Source organism: Mytilus galloprovincialis, chromosome 2 (genome assembly GCF_965363235.1).
Source record: "Mytilus galloprovincialis chromosome 2, xbMytGall1.hap1.1, whole genome shotgun sequence".
Taxonomy (NCBI): domain Eukaryota; kingdom Metazoa; phylum Mollusca; class Bivalvia; order Mytilida; family Mytilidae; genus Mytilus; species Mytilus galloprovincialis.
In genome coordinates this window covers 40,756,549-40,769,636 of record NC_134839.1, presented here as the reverse complement: position 1 = coordinate 40,769,636, position 13,088 = coordinate 40,756,549, and the positions used below count along the sequence as shown (strand labels likewise).

Below are 13,088 nucleotides of genomic sequence, written 5' to 3'. Positions count from 1 at the left end.
TCCAAAGTCAGAAGCTTGTAGTTAAATGTCGATTGTTGCAATATATCATATTTGTTTTTATGCCCCATCTACGATAGCATTATGTTTTCTGGTCTGTGCGACCGTCTGTTTGTTCGTTCGTTCGTCTGTTTGTTCGTTCGTTCGTCTGATCATCCGTCCGTCTGTGCGTCCGTCTGTTCCGCTTCAGGTAAAAGTTTTTTGGTCAAGGTAGTTTTTGATGAATTAAGCTGAAGTCCAATCAACTTGAAACTTAGTACACTTGTTGCTTATGATATGATCTTTCTAATTTTTAAGCCAACTTAAGGCCGTTAGTTTTCTCGTTTGAATTGTTTTACATTGTCTTATCGGGGCCTTTTATAGCTGACTATGCGGTATGGACTTTGCTCGTTGTTGAAGGCCGTACGGTGACCTATAGTTGTTAATGTCTGTGTCATTTTGGTCTTTTGTGGATAGTTGTCTGATTGGCAATCATACAACATCTTCTTTTTTTATATTAGACTTTTGACCTCAATTTCACGGTCCACTGAACATAGAAAAATGGAAGTGGGAGTTTTAGATTAAAGTGGTCAAGGTAGTTTTTGATGATGTTGAAGTCTATTCAAATTGAAACTTAGTACACATGTCCCCTTTGGTATTATCTTTCTAATTTCAATGTCAAATTATATTTTTTCACGGTCAATGAACATGGAAAATGAAAGTGCGAGTGGTTCTTTCGTGTACTTTGGACACATTCTTGTTCATATATTGTTTTGCACATAAATCAGGATGCAGGTTTTCTTATTGGAATTGTTTTATATTTAATCATTTTTCGGTCACATTCAGAGCTTTCTATATCTTGCTACGCGGTAAAGATTTTGCTCTTTATTTGAGGATTACTGTGAAATAGAGATAGAAACGTAACGTCATTTCCATCACCAGTCAGTTGACCGTTATGGAATAACCGTTTCACAGATGATATCGGAAATGTTCCTTATGTTGGAACAACAATACCCTCCCCTTTTAACGAATGTGACCTACCGAATAAGACTATTTACCGGATGTGTAATAACATAATTAACACGACGGGCGCCACATGTGGAACAGGGTCTGCTTACCCTTCCGGAGCACCTGAGGTCACCCCCGGTTGTTCGTGGGGTTTGCGTTGCCTAGTCTTTACTTTTCTGTGTTCTGTCTTGTGTACTATAATTTGTCTGTTTGACTTTTTATACGACCGCAAAAATTTTAATTTTTCGTCGTATATTGCTATCACGTTCAACTCTGGTATCTTTCGCCCCTCTTTTGTCTCTTGTGGATAAATCTCTATAATCTACGTCGGGAACTTAGTCTTAATTTGACTTTTATATCAACTAGTAAGTAATTACGCCTTCAATGTTTTCTAATTGAAATATCTTTGTCAAATTTACTCCAGAACAAAAGTATTAATTGAAACCAAAGAAAAATCATATGTGTCAAAACATTATAACCGGAAATTGTCCTTAAGGGCATACGATAGTTACAGGGGAGGTAATGACGTTGCTAATGTAAATTGTTATTTTCGCGACGTCAAACGGTGACTTATCGGGAAAAGATGCAGTTCATGGACCCCCCTTTTTAGCTCACCTGGCCTAAAAGGCCATGTGAGCTTTTCTCATCACTTGGCGTCCGTCGTCGTCGTCGTCGTTAACAATTTTTCAAACATCTTCTCCTCTGAAACTACTGAATGGATTTGAATGAAACTTAAAATGATTGTTCCTTAGATTATCCTGCACAAAGTGTGTGCTTCCATTTTTGATCCGTCAAAAAACATGGCCGCCGTTACTTAAAATAGAACATAGGGGTCAAATGCAGTTTTTGGCTTATATCTCATAAACGGAAGCATTTAGAGCAAATCTGACATGGGGTAAAAATGTTCATTAGGTCAAGATCTATCAGCCCAGAAATTTTCAGATGAATCAAACAAACCATTGTTGGGTTGCTGCCACTTAATTGGTAATTTTAAGGAAATTTTGCAGTTTTTGGTCATTATCTTGAATATTATTATAGATGAAGATAAACTGTAAACAGCAAAAATGATCAGCAAAGTAAGATCTACAAATAGGTTAATATGACCAAAATTGTCAATTGACCCCTTAAGGGGTAAATGTCCTTTAATGACAATTTTTTCACAATTTGTTCATCATATTTGCTAACTTTAAAAAATCTTCTCCTCTGAAACTACTGAATGGATTTGGATGAAACTTAGCATGATAGTTCCTTAGATTATCCTGCACAAAGTGTGTGCTTCGATTTTTGATCCGTCAAAAAACATGGCCGCCCTTACTTTAAATAGAACATGGGGTCAAAAGCAGTTTTTGGCTTATATCTCAAAAACGAAAGCATTTAGAGCAAATCTGACAGGGGTAAAAATGTTCATTAGGTCAAGATCTATCAGCCCTGAAATTTTCAGACGAATCAAACAAACCATTGTTTGGTTGCTGCCACTTAATTGGTAATTTTAAGGAAATTTTGCAGTTTTTGGTCATTATCTTGAATATTATTATAGATGAAGATAAACTGTAAACAGCAAAAATGATCAGCAAAGTAAGATCTACAAATAGGTTAATATGACCAAAATTGTCAATTGACCCCTTAAGGGGTAAATGTCCTTTAATGACAATTTTTCACAATTTGTTCATCATATTTGCTAACTTTAAAAAATCTTCTCCTCTGAAACTACTGAATGGATTTGGATGAAACTTAGCATGATAGTTCCTTAGATTATCCTGCACAAAGTGTGTGCTTCGATTTTTGATCCGTCAAAAAACATGGCCGCCCTTACTTTAAATAGAACATAGGGGTCAAATGCAGTTTTTGGCTTATATCTCAAAAACGAAAGCATTTAGAGCAAATCTGACATGGGGTAAAAATGTTCATTAGGTCAAGATCTATCAGCCCTGAAATTTTCAGACGAATCAAACAAACCATTGTTGGGTTGATGCCACTTAATTGGTAATTTTAAGGAAATTTTGCAGTTTTTGGTCATTATCTTGAATATCATTATAGATAAAGATAAACTGTAAACAGCAAAAATGATCAGCAAAGTAAGATCTACAAATAAGTTAAATATGACCAAAATTGTCAATTGACCCCTTAAGGGGTTATTGTCCTTTAATGACAATTTTTTCACAATTTGTTCATCATATTTGCTAACTTTAAAAAATCTTCTCCTCTAAAACTACTCAACCAAATTCAACCAAACTTCAACTGAATGATCAGTAGGGTGTATAAAATAAAGTTTGTGTTTTATTTTCTATTTTGTCTAAAAACATGGCCGTCATGGCTAAAAATAGAACACAGGGTAAAATGCAGTTTTTGGCTTATATCTAAAAAACTCCAGCATTTAGAGCAAATAAGACTAGAAGTTAAAATATTTATTAGGTCAAGGTCTACCTGTCCTGAAATTTTCAATTTGCAATTTGCAAAAAAAATAATTTGTTGTGCTACTTCCAAAAAATAGAAAATATTCTGACCAGAAAAAAAACCATGTCCCCCTACAAGTTAAATGGTAGGTCAAAGTATGGCCTCCAAGGTCAGATGACACCTACCAGTTGGGCATGTACAAGTCAGGAGCCTGTAATTCAGTGGTTGTCGTTTGTTGCTGTGTTATTTATTTGTTTTTCGTTCATTTATTTGTATCTTAATTCGGCTGTTAGTTTTGTCGATTGAATTGTTTTACATTTGTCATTTCCGGGCCTTTTATAGCTGACTATGCGGTATTGGCTTTGCTCATTGTTGAAGGCTGTTTGGTGACCTATAGTTGTTAATTTCTGTGTCATTTGGTCTCTTGTTTAGAGTTGGTCTCATTGGCAATTACACCAAATCTTCTTTTTTTTTGTATAAAGTTTGTTACATAAGGCATTTATAAACCAAGTATGCAGCATCCAGGTCTACTACCTTCTGAAATATACAGCTTTTAAGTCAAGAGCTAACACTGTCGCTGTCATCTCCAGATCACTACCCTTAAGTCTTGTTTTCTGTGACAGAAGTTGCAGGCAAGACAAAAATTGCTCTTATTGTGGCTGTCATTTTTAATGAAATCCAAGTGAACAACGTTAAATTTTCGTAGTCAAGTCCATATCTCAGATACTATAAGCAATAAGTCTAGTAGATTTGGTGTATAGAAGAACTGTAAAGTGTACATGTCCAACTGGCAGGTGTCATCTCACCTTGACCTCATTTTCATGGTTCAGTGGTTATAGTTAAGTTTTTTGTGTTTTGGTCTGTTTTTCTTATACTATATGCAATAGGTCTACTAAAATTGGTGTATAGAATGATTGTAAGGTGTACATGTCTAGCTGACAGGTGTCATCTAACCTTGACCTCATTTTCATAATTCAGTGGTCAAAGTTAACTTTTTTAGTTTTGGTCTATTTTTTTAATACTTTATGCATTAGGTCAACTATATTTGGTGTATGAAAATATTTTATGATCTATTTGTCGGTTACGCAGGTTTTATTTGAACTTGACCTCCTTTTCACAGTCCATTGCTAAGTTTTAAGTGTTTGTGTTTTGGTCTCATTTTCTTTATTTATAAACAGTAAGTCATATATATTTGTAATATTGAAGAATTGTTAGCTGTACATGTTTGCCTGGCATGGTTCAATATGTTCAATAAGGCATTGTTTACCAGGTGAGCGATTCAGGCTCTTGAGAGCCTCTTGTTTAAAATGACATTTGGTTTGATTACGTAAGAAGATTATGTGTACCAACACAGATCGTGTTTATCTTTTAAAACAAAAAAGTTATGTATTTCTATGGAAAGGAAAAATACGTTCACAAATCCGTATTTTTAGGAAATATCTGAAAGTTGAACCTCAATTTATTCAAAGAGTAGCACATGAAGGTATATTTTTTATTACATATTTGATTTAATGAGGTAAAAATAGCCTCTATGCAAATTTTGATTAAAATGTAAATACGGGATCAAAACTGTATCGTATGCGCATAAAAAGCCTGACATCTTCCACTTACATTTGAGAAGTTATTTGTGCTCAATTTAATGTGTATTTCTGAGTAAGCGAGACTAAAATAAGAAAGTACGTAACGTGTGTTTAATATGCAAAATTAACAATAAGAATTAAACAAATAAAGACAGATGCGTACGTATGCCTGATATTTTTCAACATACCAATAAGCTACAAATACATATATCTATCCAAATTAGAATAAATAGAAATATCACATATTTCTAAAACTAATACCAGACTTTTTTTAAGTTACAATAAATATGATTATCTGAATTCGGAAAATGTAATGTCTATTAATTTTTGTACGACTTTGCCCCCCGCAGAGCTATAGAAAAACAGTACATTAACGGGTGTTACACGGACTCTTTTTAGTTGTTACATCCCAGCTCCTTTGTTCTAACAGGGGTGATCTGAGCCGGATCATCCCTACCAGATCACCCCAGTTTGAGTTTCTTTGTTATGCATGCTTTCCTTTGTTCTGTAACATTTTGGCGGGAATGTCAAATCCACTATAAAACTTATAATTATACGGAAAAGACTTATCTATCAAAATTCACGTAGAAAAAATCCAGTGTATATGCTGGGATTCGAACTCAAGACCTTTAGCATATCAAGCCACGAGACATACCACTACTCCAGGACGACTGCATACGAATTAATAGTAATTTGACATACTTAAAGGAAGCAAGATCATTTTATAAGTGGGGCGAGTTGTCAAACCTTTATGTAGTGGGGTTTAAACCTTTTTCGTTAATAACATGAATGAGTGAGTTTTCAGACAGATTGTTCAATTTGATTTTACACTTTCTCAAAAGTAGGACGAGTCGATAAACAAGAGTGGGGGGATTTTTTTTACGAAATGGCGATATAGTGTGGGCCGATTGGCAAGTGGGGCGAGTTGACATTATTTGATATCTACTCATCGTGTTTGAGGGTCATTAAGGGTATACATCATATAGTAATATATAAAGCATATTATAATGGTTGTGTGGCATTCTAAACTAGATTTTATGAATTGTAAATGGTTTTCCGTCTAATCTGAAACAGCTGGGATGTAAAATAGTTATCCCATTCGGACTTGGTGTGTCAGTGTTAGATCACCCTCTGGCCTCCGGCCATCGGGGTGATCTTACACTGACACACCGCGTCCTTATGGGATAACTATTAATTACACGGACACTTTTTATGAATAGAATCACTCGTGCATGATCAGTGAGTTCATGGGCACTTTAACTTTCAATTAGATTTGAACTTTTTGGTTCATCGACTTATTTCCTGTCTTTTTATTGAACAAAATATTTACGTTAGCATCAATATCTTTTTTCAAACATTTCCAGTAAAATACTATTCATATCAGTACACTAAGGGATTAGACATTTAACTTCAAAAAGGGGGGGGGGGGTATGGCTATCTCCTAAAAAAAGATATTTTGATCCCAAATTTTATGAGAAAAAATTATTATGGTGAAGCAGATGACAAATTAATGTTTTGCATGATTCCTAATTTTCCGAATACAGTAAATAGTGCTAATTTAAACAAAAAACATTTGGGTGATGGCCGACGACTCCGAAGATGAAAAGAAGATGATAAGAGCGCAAAATAGAGCTGAACGTAGGAGCAAGTCAGACCAGCTAAAAAAGTCAACGAAGACGGTCAGAAAAGTGCCCTATTCCACCAAAGAGAGAGATCCAACCCCTACTTGGAGAACAGGGAGATGTTTTAATTGTGGCAACAATGGCCATTGGGCGAATGATTGTCCTGAAAAGAAAGATAAGATATTTAAAAATTTTGAATGTACTAATTTGTATAATAATATGAAAGAATGTTATATTGGTCAAGCTGAAAATTCATTCACTGCAAATGTAAACAAAGCAGAAGATAAACATACGATAGAAATTACTCAATCGAAACCAAGTGTCATTGGTGATCACTTTTTACTAGAAGTTGATATACCTGTCTCACCTGTAGGTAAATTGAGGTCAAAATTACATGAATGGAAAGCTATTACTACTAGTACACATATTATTGATGTTATTGAAAACGGGTACAGACAGTCTACCCTCTCGGTCTTAATGATAATATCATGGGAATTGGTAATATATCTAGAACCGATTCCGTTAACATTTTGGATATAGTTTCTAAAACTGTTCGTAAAAACCGTTCTCACGGCGTAAAAACCGTTCTCACGGTCGTAGAATTAAATTGGATTAAAAAATTACAGACAGTCTACCCTCTCGGTCTTAATGATAATTTCATGGGAATTGGTAATATATCTAGAACCGATTCCGTTAACATTTTGGATATAGTTTCTAAAACTGTTCGTAAAAACCGTTCTCACGGTCGTATCAGTTAACTGCTAGTAGTCTGTTGTTATTTATGTATTATTGTCATTTTGTTTATTTTCTTTGGTTACATCTTCTGACATCAGACTCGGACTTCTCTTGAACTGAATTTTAATGTGCGTTTTGTTATGCGTTTACTTTTCTACATTGGCTAGAGGTATAGGGGGAGGGTTGAGATCTCACAAACATGTTTAACCCCGCCGCATTTTTGCGCCTGTCCCAAGTCAGGAGCCTCTGGCCTTTGTTAGTCTTGTATTATTTTAATTTTAGTTTCTTGTGTACAATTTGGAAATTAATATGGCGTTCATTATCACTGAACTAGCATATATTTGTTTAGGGGCCAGCTGAAGGACGCCTCCGGGTGCGGGAATTTTTCGCTACATTGAAGACCTGTTGGTGACCTTCTGCTTTTGTCTTTTTTCTATGGTCGGGTTGTTGTGTCTTTGGCACATTCCCCATTTCCATTCTCAATTTTATAAGTTACCGTTAAAAACGGAACCAGAGGTTAAACATTTGAAAAATAACAGATCATCTTTAAACAATGCAGAATTTGTTGTTGAAGAGATTTACAAACTTCTTCAAAAAAGGTGCATTTCTGAGGTTTATTCTAAACCAACTGTAGTAAATCCACTTACAGTAGCATTTAATAAAAATAAACCAAGATTGGTACTAGATTGTAGGCATTTGAATCCACATCTGTTTAAATTTAGGTACAAGTACGAGGATACTAAGATAGCAAGAGATCTCTTTCAAAAAGGAGATTATTTATTTAGTTTCGATATTCGATCTGCTTATCATCATTTTGAAATCTCAGATATACACAGAACTTTCTTAGGTTTTGCTTGGAATTTTGATGGGAATACGAGATATTTCGTTTTCAATGTTCTTCCTTTCGGTATATCAACTGCAGGGTACATATTTACAAAAGTACTTAGAGAAGTAGTTAAGCATTTGCGATCAGAAGGCAAAAGGATAATAATGTTTCTAGACGATGGGTTGGGAGGAGATAGCAATTTTGAAAGATGTATTGAGAGCAGTCAAATAGTTAAATTTAAACTAGAAAATTTAGGATTTTTGATAGCACATGAGAAGTGTTTTTGGTTACCAAGCCAGAGATTAAAATGGCTAGGGTATACTTGGGATACAAATATAGGTAAAATATTTGTTAATGAAGATAGAATTATGAAAACTGAGAAAAAGATTAGATTTTTAATAGAAGAAACAAACTCATGTTTTGGATCTAGATTTTTAGCTAGCATTGTAGGTCAGTTGATATCTATGCAGATAGTCATTGGTGACTTAGTTAGATTGAACACTAGATACCTTTATGATTGTATCATGGGTAGAGCAAGTTGGGATGCACCAGTAAAAATTTGCAAAAAGGCAATTAATGAAATACATTTTTGGTCTATTTCATTGCAAAACCTCAATGATGCTGGAGTCGACATTTGTAAAGTCGATCAGCTGGATATTGTTGATATAGATATGTTTTGTGACGCCTCAGATGTAGGCTTTGGTGGTTATTTAACCTCAGATTTGAATGCAAAACCTTTTTTGCAAGGAAATGTCCGGTAACTGGACATTACGAGAAAGGAACGAAAGTTCCACATGGCGCGAATTAGAATGCGTCAATAGGTTTGTACAAACTTTTGATAATATATTTAGTGAAAAAACCGTCAAAATTTATACAGACAATCAGAACGTACCTCACATATTGAAAGTAGGAAGTAAGAAACAGAAATTACAAGATATAGCTATTGACATTAAACAAACTTGTGTTGATAGCAATATAAACATTATTACACAATGGGTTCCGAGAGAGAACAACACACACGCAGACAAGCTCAGTAGACACACTGATCACGATGATTGGGCTATTCATTCTGATATATTTGATGAAATCAATAGCTTATGGGGTCCCTATACAATAGACAGATTCGCCACACACTATAATACACAGTGTGAACGATTTAACTTTAAAATATGGTATCCCGGTACTGAAGCAGTTGACGCATTTAGTCAAAACTGGAACACAGAAAAAAATTGGTTAGTTCCACCACCATCACTCATTTCCATGGTCGTACGTAAAGTAGAAAACGACAAAGCCAACAGCACGCTTGTTATACCGGAATGGAAATCAGCTCCATTCTGGCCGTTGCTTTTCGCATCTAACAATCTCACCAAATTTATTAAAGGTACAAAGTTTTTACCAAAAGAGCACTCAGTCGTTAAAGGTTGTGGTAAAAATGGCGTATTTGGTGAACGTATTCTGAGATTTCATATGTTAGCAATCAAACTAGAATTTTAATGTAATCAATATTATTTGCAGGCTTAAGATTGGAAGAAAACGTCCAGGCTGCCATAGACAACAGTGGTATATCCCCGGACAACATCCTTAGGAATTTAGCCAACAAGATTTCCAGCTTTATTGTGGAATCCAAAGCCGAAAATCCCAGTAAAAAGTATTTTTATGGTTTCAAACGATGGAAAACTTTTATTAATGAACACAACATGTCAGAATTACCTGCTAACCCAGTTCATGTTGCACTTTATTTGACATATCTTATTGACAAACATTGTTCTCCCAGTGTAATAGACTCCGCTGTATATTCTATCAAATGGGCCCATGAGCTTAATGGTTTCAATGATCCTACTAACAATTCGTATGTTAAATCACTGACTGAATCTGTAAAACGTTTGAACGGTAGACCAGTAGTCAAAAAGGATCCGATTAACAATACTATTCTTATTGATTTATGTTCATTGTACGAAAGTTCAGAAGATTTTATTGATAGTTCGTGATTTGACCATGATTTTGATAGGTTATTCAGGTTTTTTGCGTTACGATGAGCTTAGCTCTTTAAAATGTAAAGATATCACAGTTTTCGATGATTATTTAGAGATACACATTTTACATGTAAAACTGATCATACCGACAGGGTAATAAAATTTTGATTTCAAAAGGTAGCACTTTAGCTTGTCCATTCAAAATGTACAATAGATATATTAAGTTAGCTAGTCTAGATGAGAAATCTGATTTATTTGTTTTTAGACCTATATTTAGATCTAAGGGTATAGCAAAATTGATACATAAGAATAAGAAGATGAGTTACACATCAGCTAAAGAGAATATTGTAAAAAGAATTAGAATTGTCGCCCCTAATCTTAATTTAGGTTTACATTCTCTTCGTTCAGGCGGCGCTACCGCTGCTGCCCAGTCTGATGTGAACGAAAGGTGCATTAAGAGACACGGGAGGTGGAAGTCCGACACAAGTAAGGACGGGTACATAGATGATACATTTGTAAAGAGAATGTCAGTTTCAAAAACACTTGGGTTGTAAACTGAACTTTGCCCGCCCTTTCTTTGTGGTTCTAGTATTGCTGGGCTATCGGCTATATATAGTATTTTAGTATTTATTGATATGCCTAGAAATAGTATTTAGTAAAGTTGATACTTATAATTTCCAACGGTTCGATAGTATAGCGGGAAATTATTGTAATAACGGTACTAGTGAATACTATTGATACGGGTACTTCTTATGTACACGTATATACATACATGTACCACGTGATACTGATATTTAGCGGGAATATTTTCCCTTGGTGGTCACTTCTAGCCAAGCATCAGACTGGACAACAGTGAAATAAATTTCATTTTCAATTGAATTGTTATTCTAATTTGTATTTAGTAGGGATTTATAAAGTAACTTGATTTATTATTTATTCCATATAGTATATTTATTCAGTTATACACAGTCCAAGTGTACCTCTCGAGACGGTCTTCCGAGCATTTGGGTTTGGACACAGGTTTCCAAAATGTTCCACTTTATTTAAAATGTAGTATTTTGACTGCATTTTAAATGGAGTTTGAACCGAGGTAACTCGTTTTTGTTGGGTTTTTCCTGGCCGGCGGGATCGTTTATGACAGAGCCCATATTTTTGAACACAATTTACTCGTTTTTCTAAAGAATTCCTTATGAAAGTTTATTTATAGTGCATTGATACTTATGCTTCATGTATATTGTGTATATATATATCTATTATATTTATATTAATAAAATATGGGGTCAACCAGTATTGCTGGGCTATCGGCTATATATAGTATTTTAGTATTTATTGATATGCCTAGAAATAGTATTTAGTAAAGTTGATACATAGTTAATATTCTCAAAATAGAACATACCGCCCCCTTTATGAAGCAAAATGTTCGGTCAATAAATGTTTTCTTCAATATATGGATATGAATAGTATTTTGGACAATGCTGAAAGTAAAGAAATGATGATACTGACGTGTATATTTCAATAAAAATAAGACAGGAAATAAGTAAATAAAAATCAAATCTTTTCAAAAGATAAAATACCCATCAACTCACCAATGCACGATTGATCCTATAAACAAAAAGTGTTCATGTAATACACGTCTAAATAAGCAGCAAATCTAGAAGAAAATCATTCAACTTAGTCTTCAATTTTGGGCGGTAAGCTGCGATTTGATCATAATGTAACACGTGTTTATTACCGATCAACACTTGCAGATCTGGAGACGAGCATGAATTTAAAAAAAATTAAAGTACATTGTATATGCCTGAATATAATATTAAGACAAAATCCATTTTTTCATAAACATTTCATTCACTAATGAAGAAGGAAATTCATTCTTTTGATACATTTATATTGTTATCGAATTTATATCAGTGGCGAAACTAGGTCCAAATCGAGGACAAAACAGGGGGAAGGGGGCCAACTTTATGTCCCCATTTAAATGCATTGATCATGCAAAAAAAAGGTGTTCCAACCCCGGGACCCCCCACCACTGAATATTTAATTCATGTATTTGGCAACAAACGCGCGATTTTTTTTAAGGGGGGATGGGGGGATGGAATGGCACATCCTGCATTTTTTCATAAGAAAAAAGATCACAGCCTGTTATTTTTAAAATGAATTAGCCCCCCCCCTTTCCCCGCTTTCCGTTTCATCCATAAAAATCCAAAGTTATCCTACTTACCACTAAAATATTTCTTTAATATACTACTTTTTTACGAAGTTGCATTTTAAAAAGTTTTAATGTACAACATTCATATTTTACTTGAAATGGTTCTTTTTTATCAAATTATTAGATTCCTGATTTTTTTTTTTTTTTTTTCTTGAAAAGAAAATCTCGATTGAAGGGAAATGAAAAAAAAAAGGTGTTTATACTATAACTTACATTTACTGCTTTATGGCTATCTAAATTTCTCAAATGTTTAGTCTTGCAAAATGTATTATTACTTTCTTGAAACTTCGTACAAGTCAGATAAAAAACAAAAGTAACAAAAGAAACAGGCCGGTAACAACCAGCCGAATAGTTTTTCTGCACTTGTAGTCAGGTCAAGGTCCTCGGCTATCGCCTCGGACCTTGACCTGACTTCTCGTGCAGAAAAACTATCCGGCAACGGTTGTTACCGGCCTGTTTCTTTGTTACCTTTGTATTTTATCTAATACATATTTACTGACAGTCAATTCTGTCAAGGATCAACTTTGCGGGAGGAAAAAAGTAAAATCACAAAAATACTAAAGTTCGAGGAAAATTCAAACGGAAATCAAGTGATAAAACATAGCAAACGAATGGACAACAACTGTCATATTCCTGACTTGGTATTATAGCTCTAAACCTCTCAGTTGTATTATGACAGTCGCATCAAATTCTATATTTCCCTTTTTTAATTTAGCAATTTTTGTAAAATATTTCTTAAAAAAAACCTTATTATTTTTTTTTTCATTT

General features: G+C 34.3%; 1 long non-coding RNA gene across 1 annotated transcript in view; it reads right to left on the bottom strand.

Moving 5' to 3' along the window:
- The window catches only part of LOC143063601 (uncharacterized), a 29,192-nt gene that overhangs the window by 924 nt on the left and 15,180 nt on the right, over positions 1 to 13,088 (bottom strand). The gene's annotated exons all lie outside the window — the stretch shown is intronic.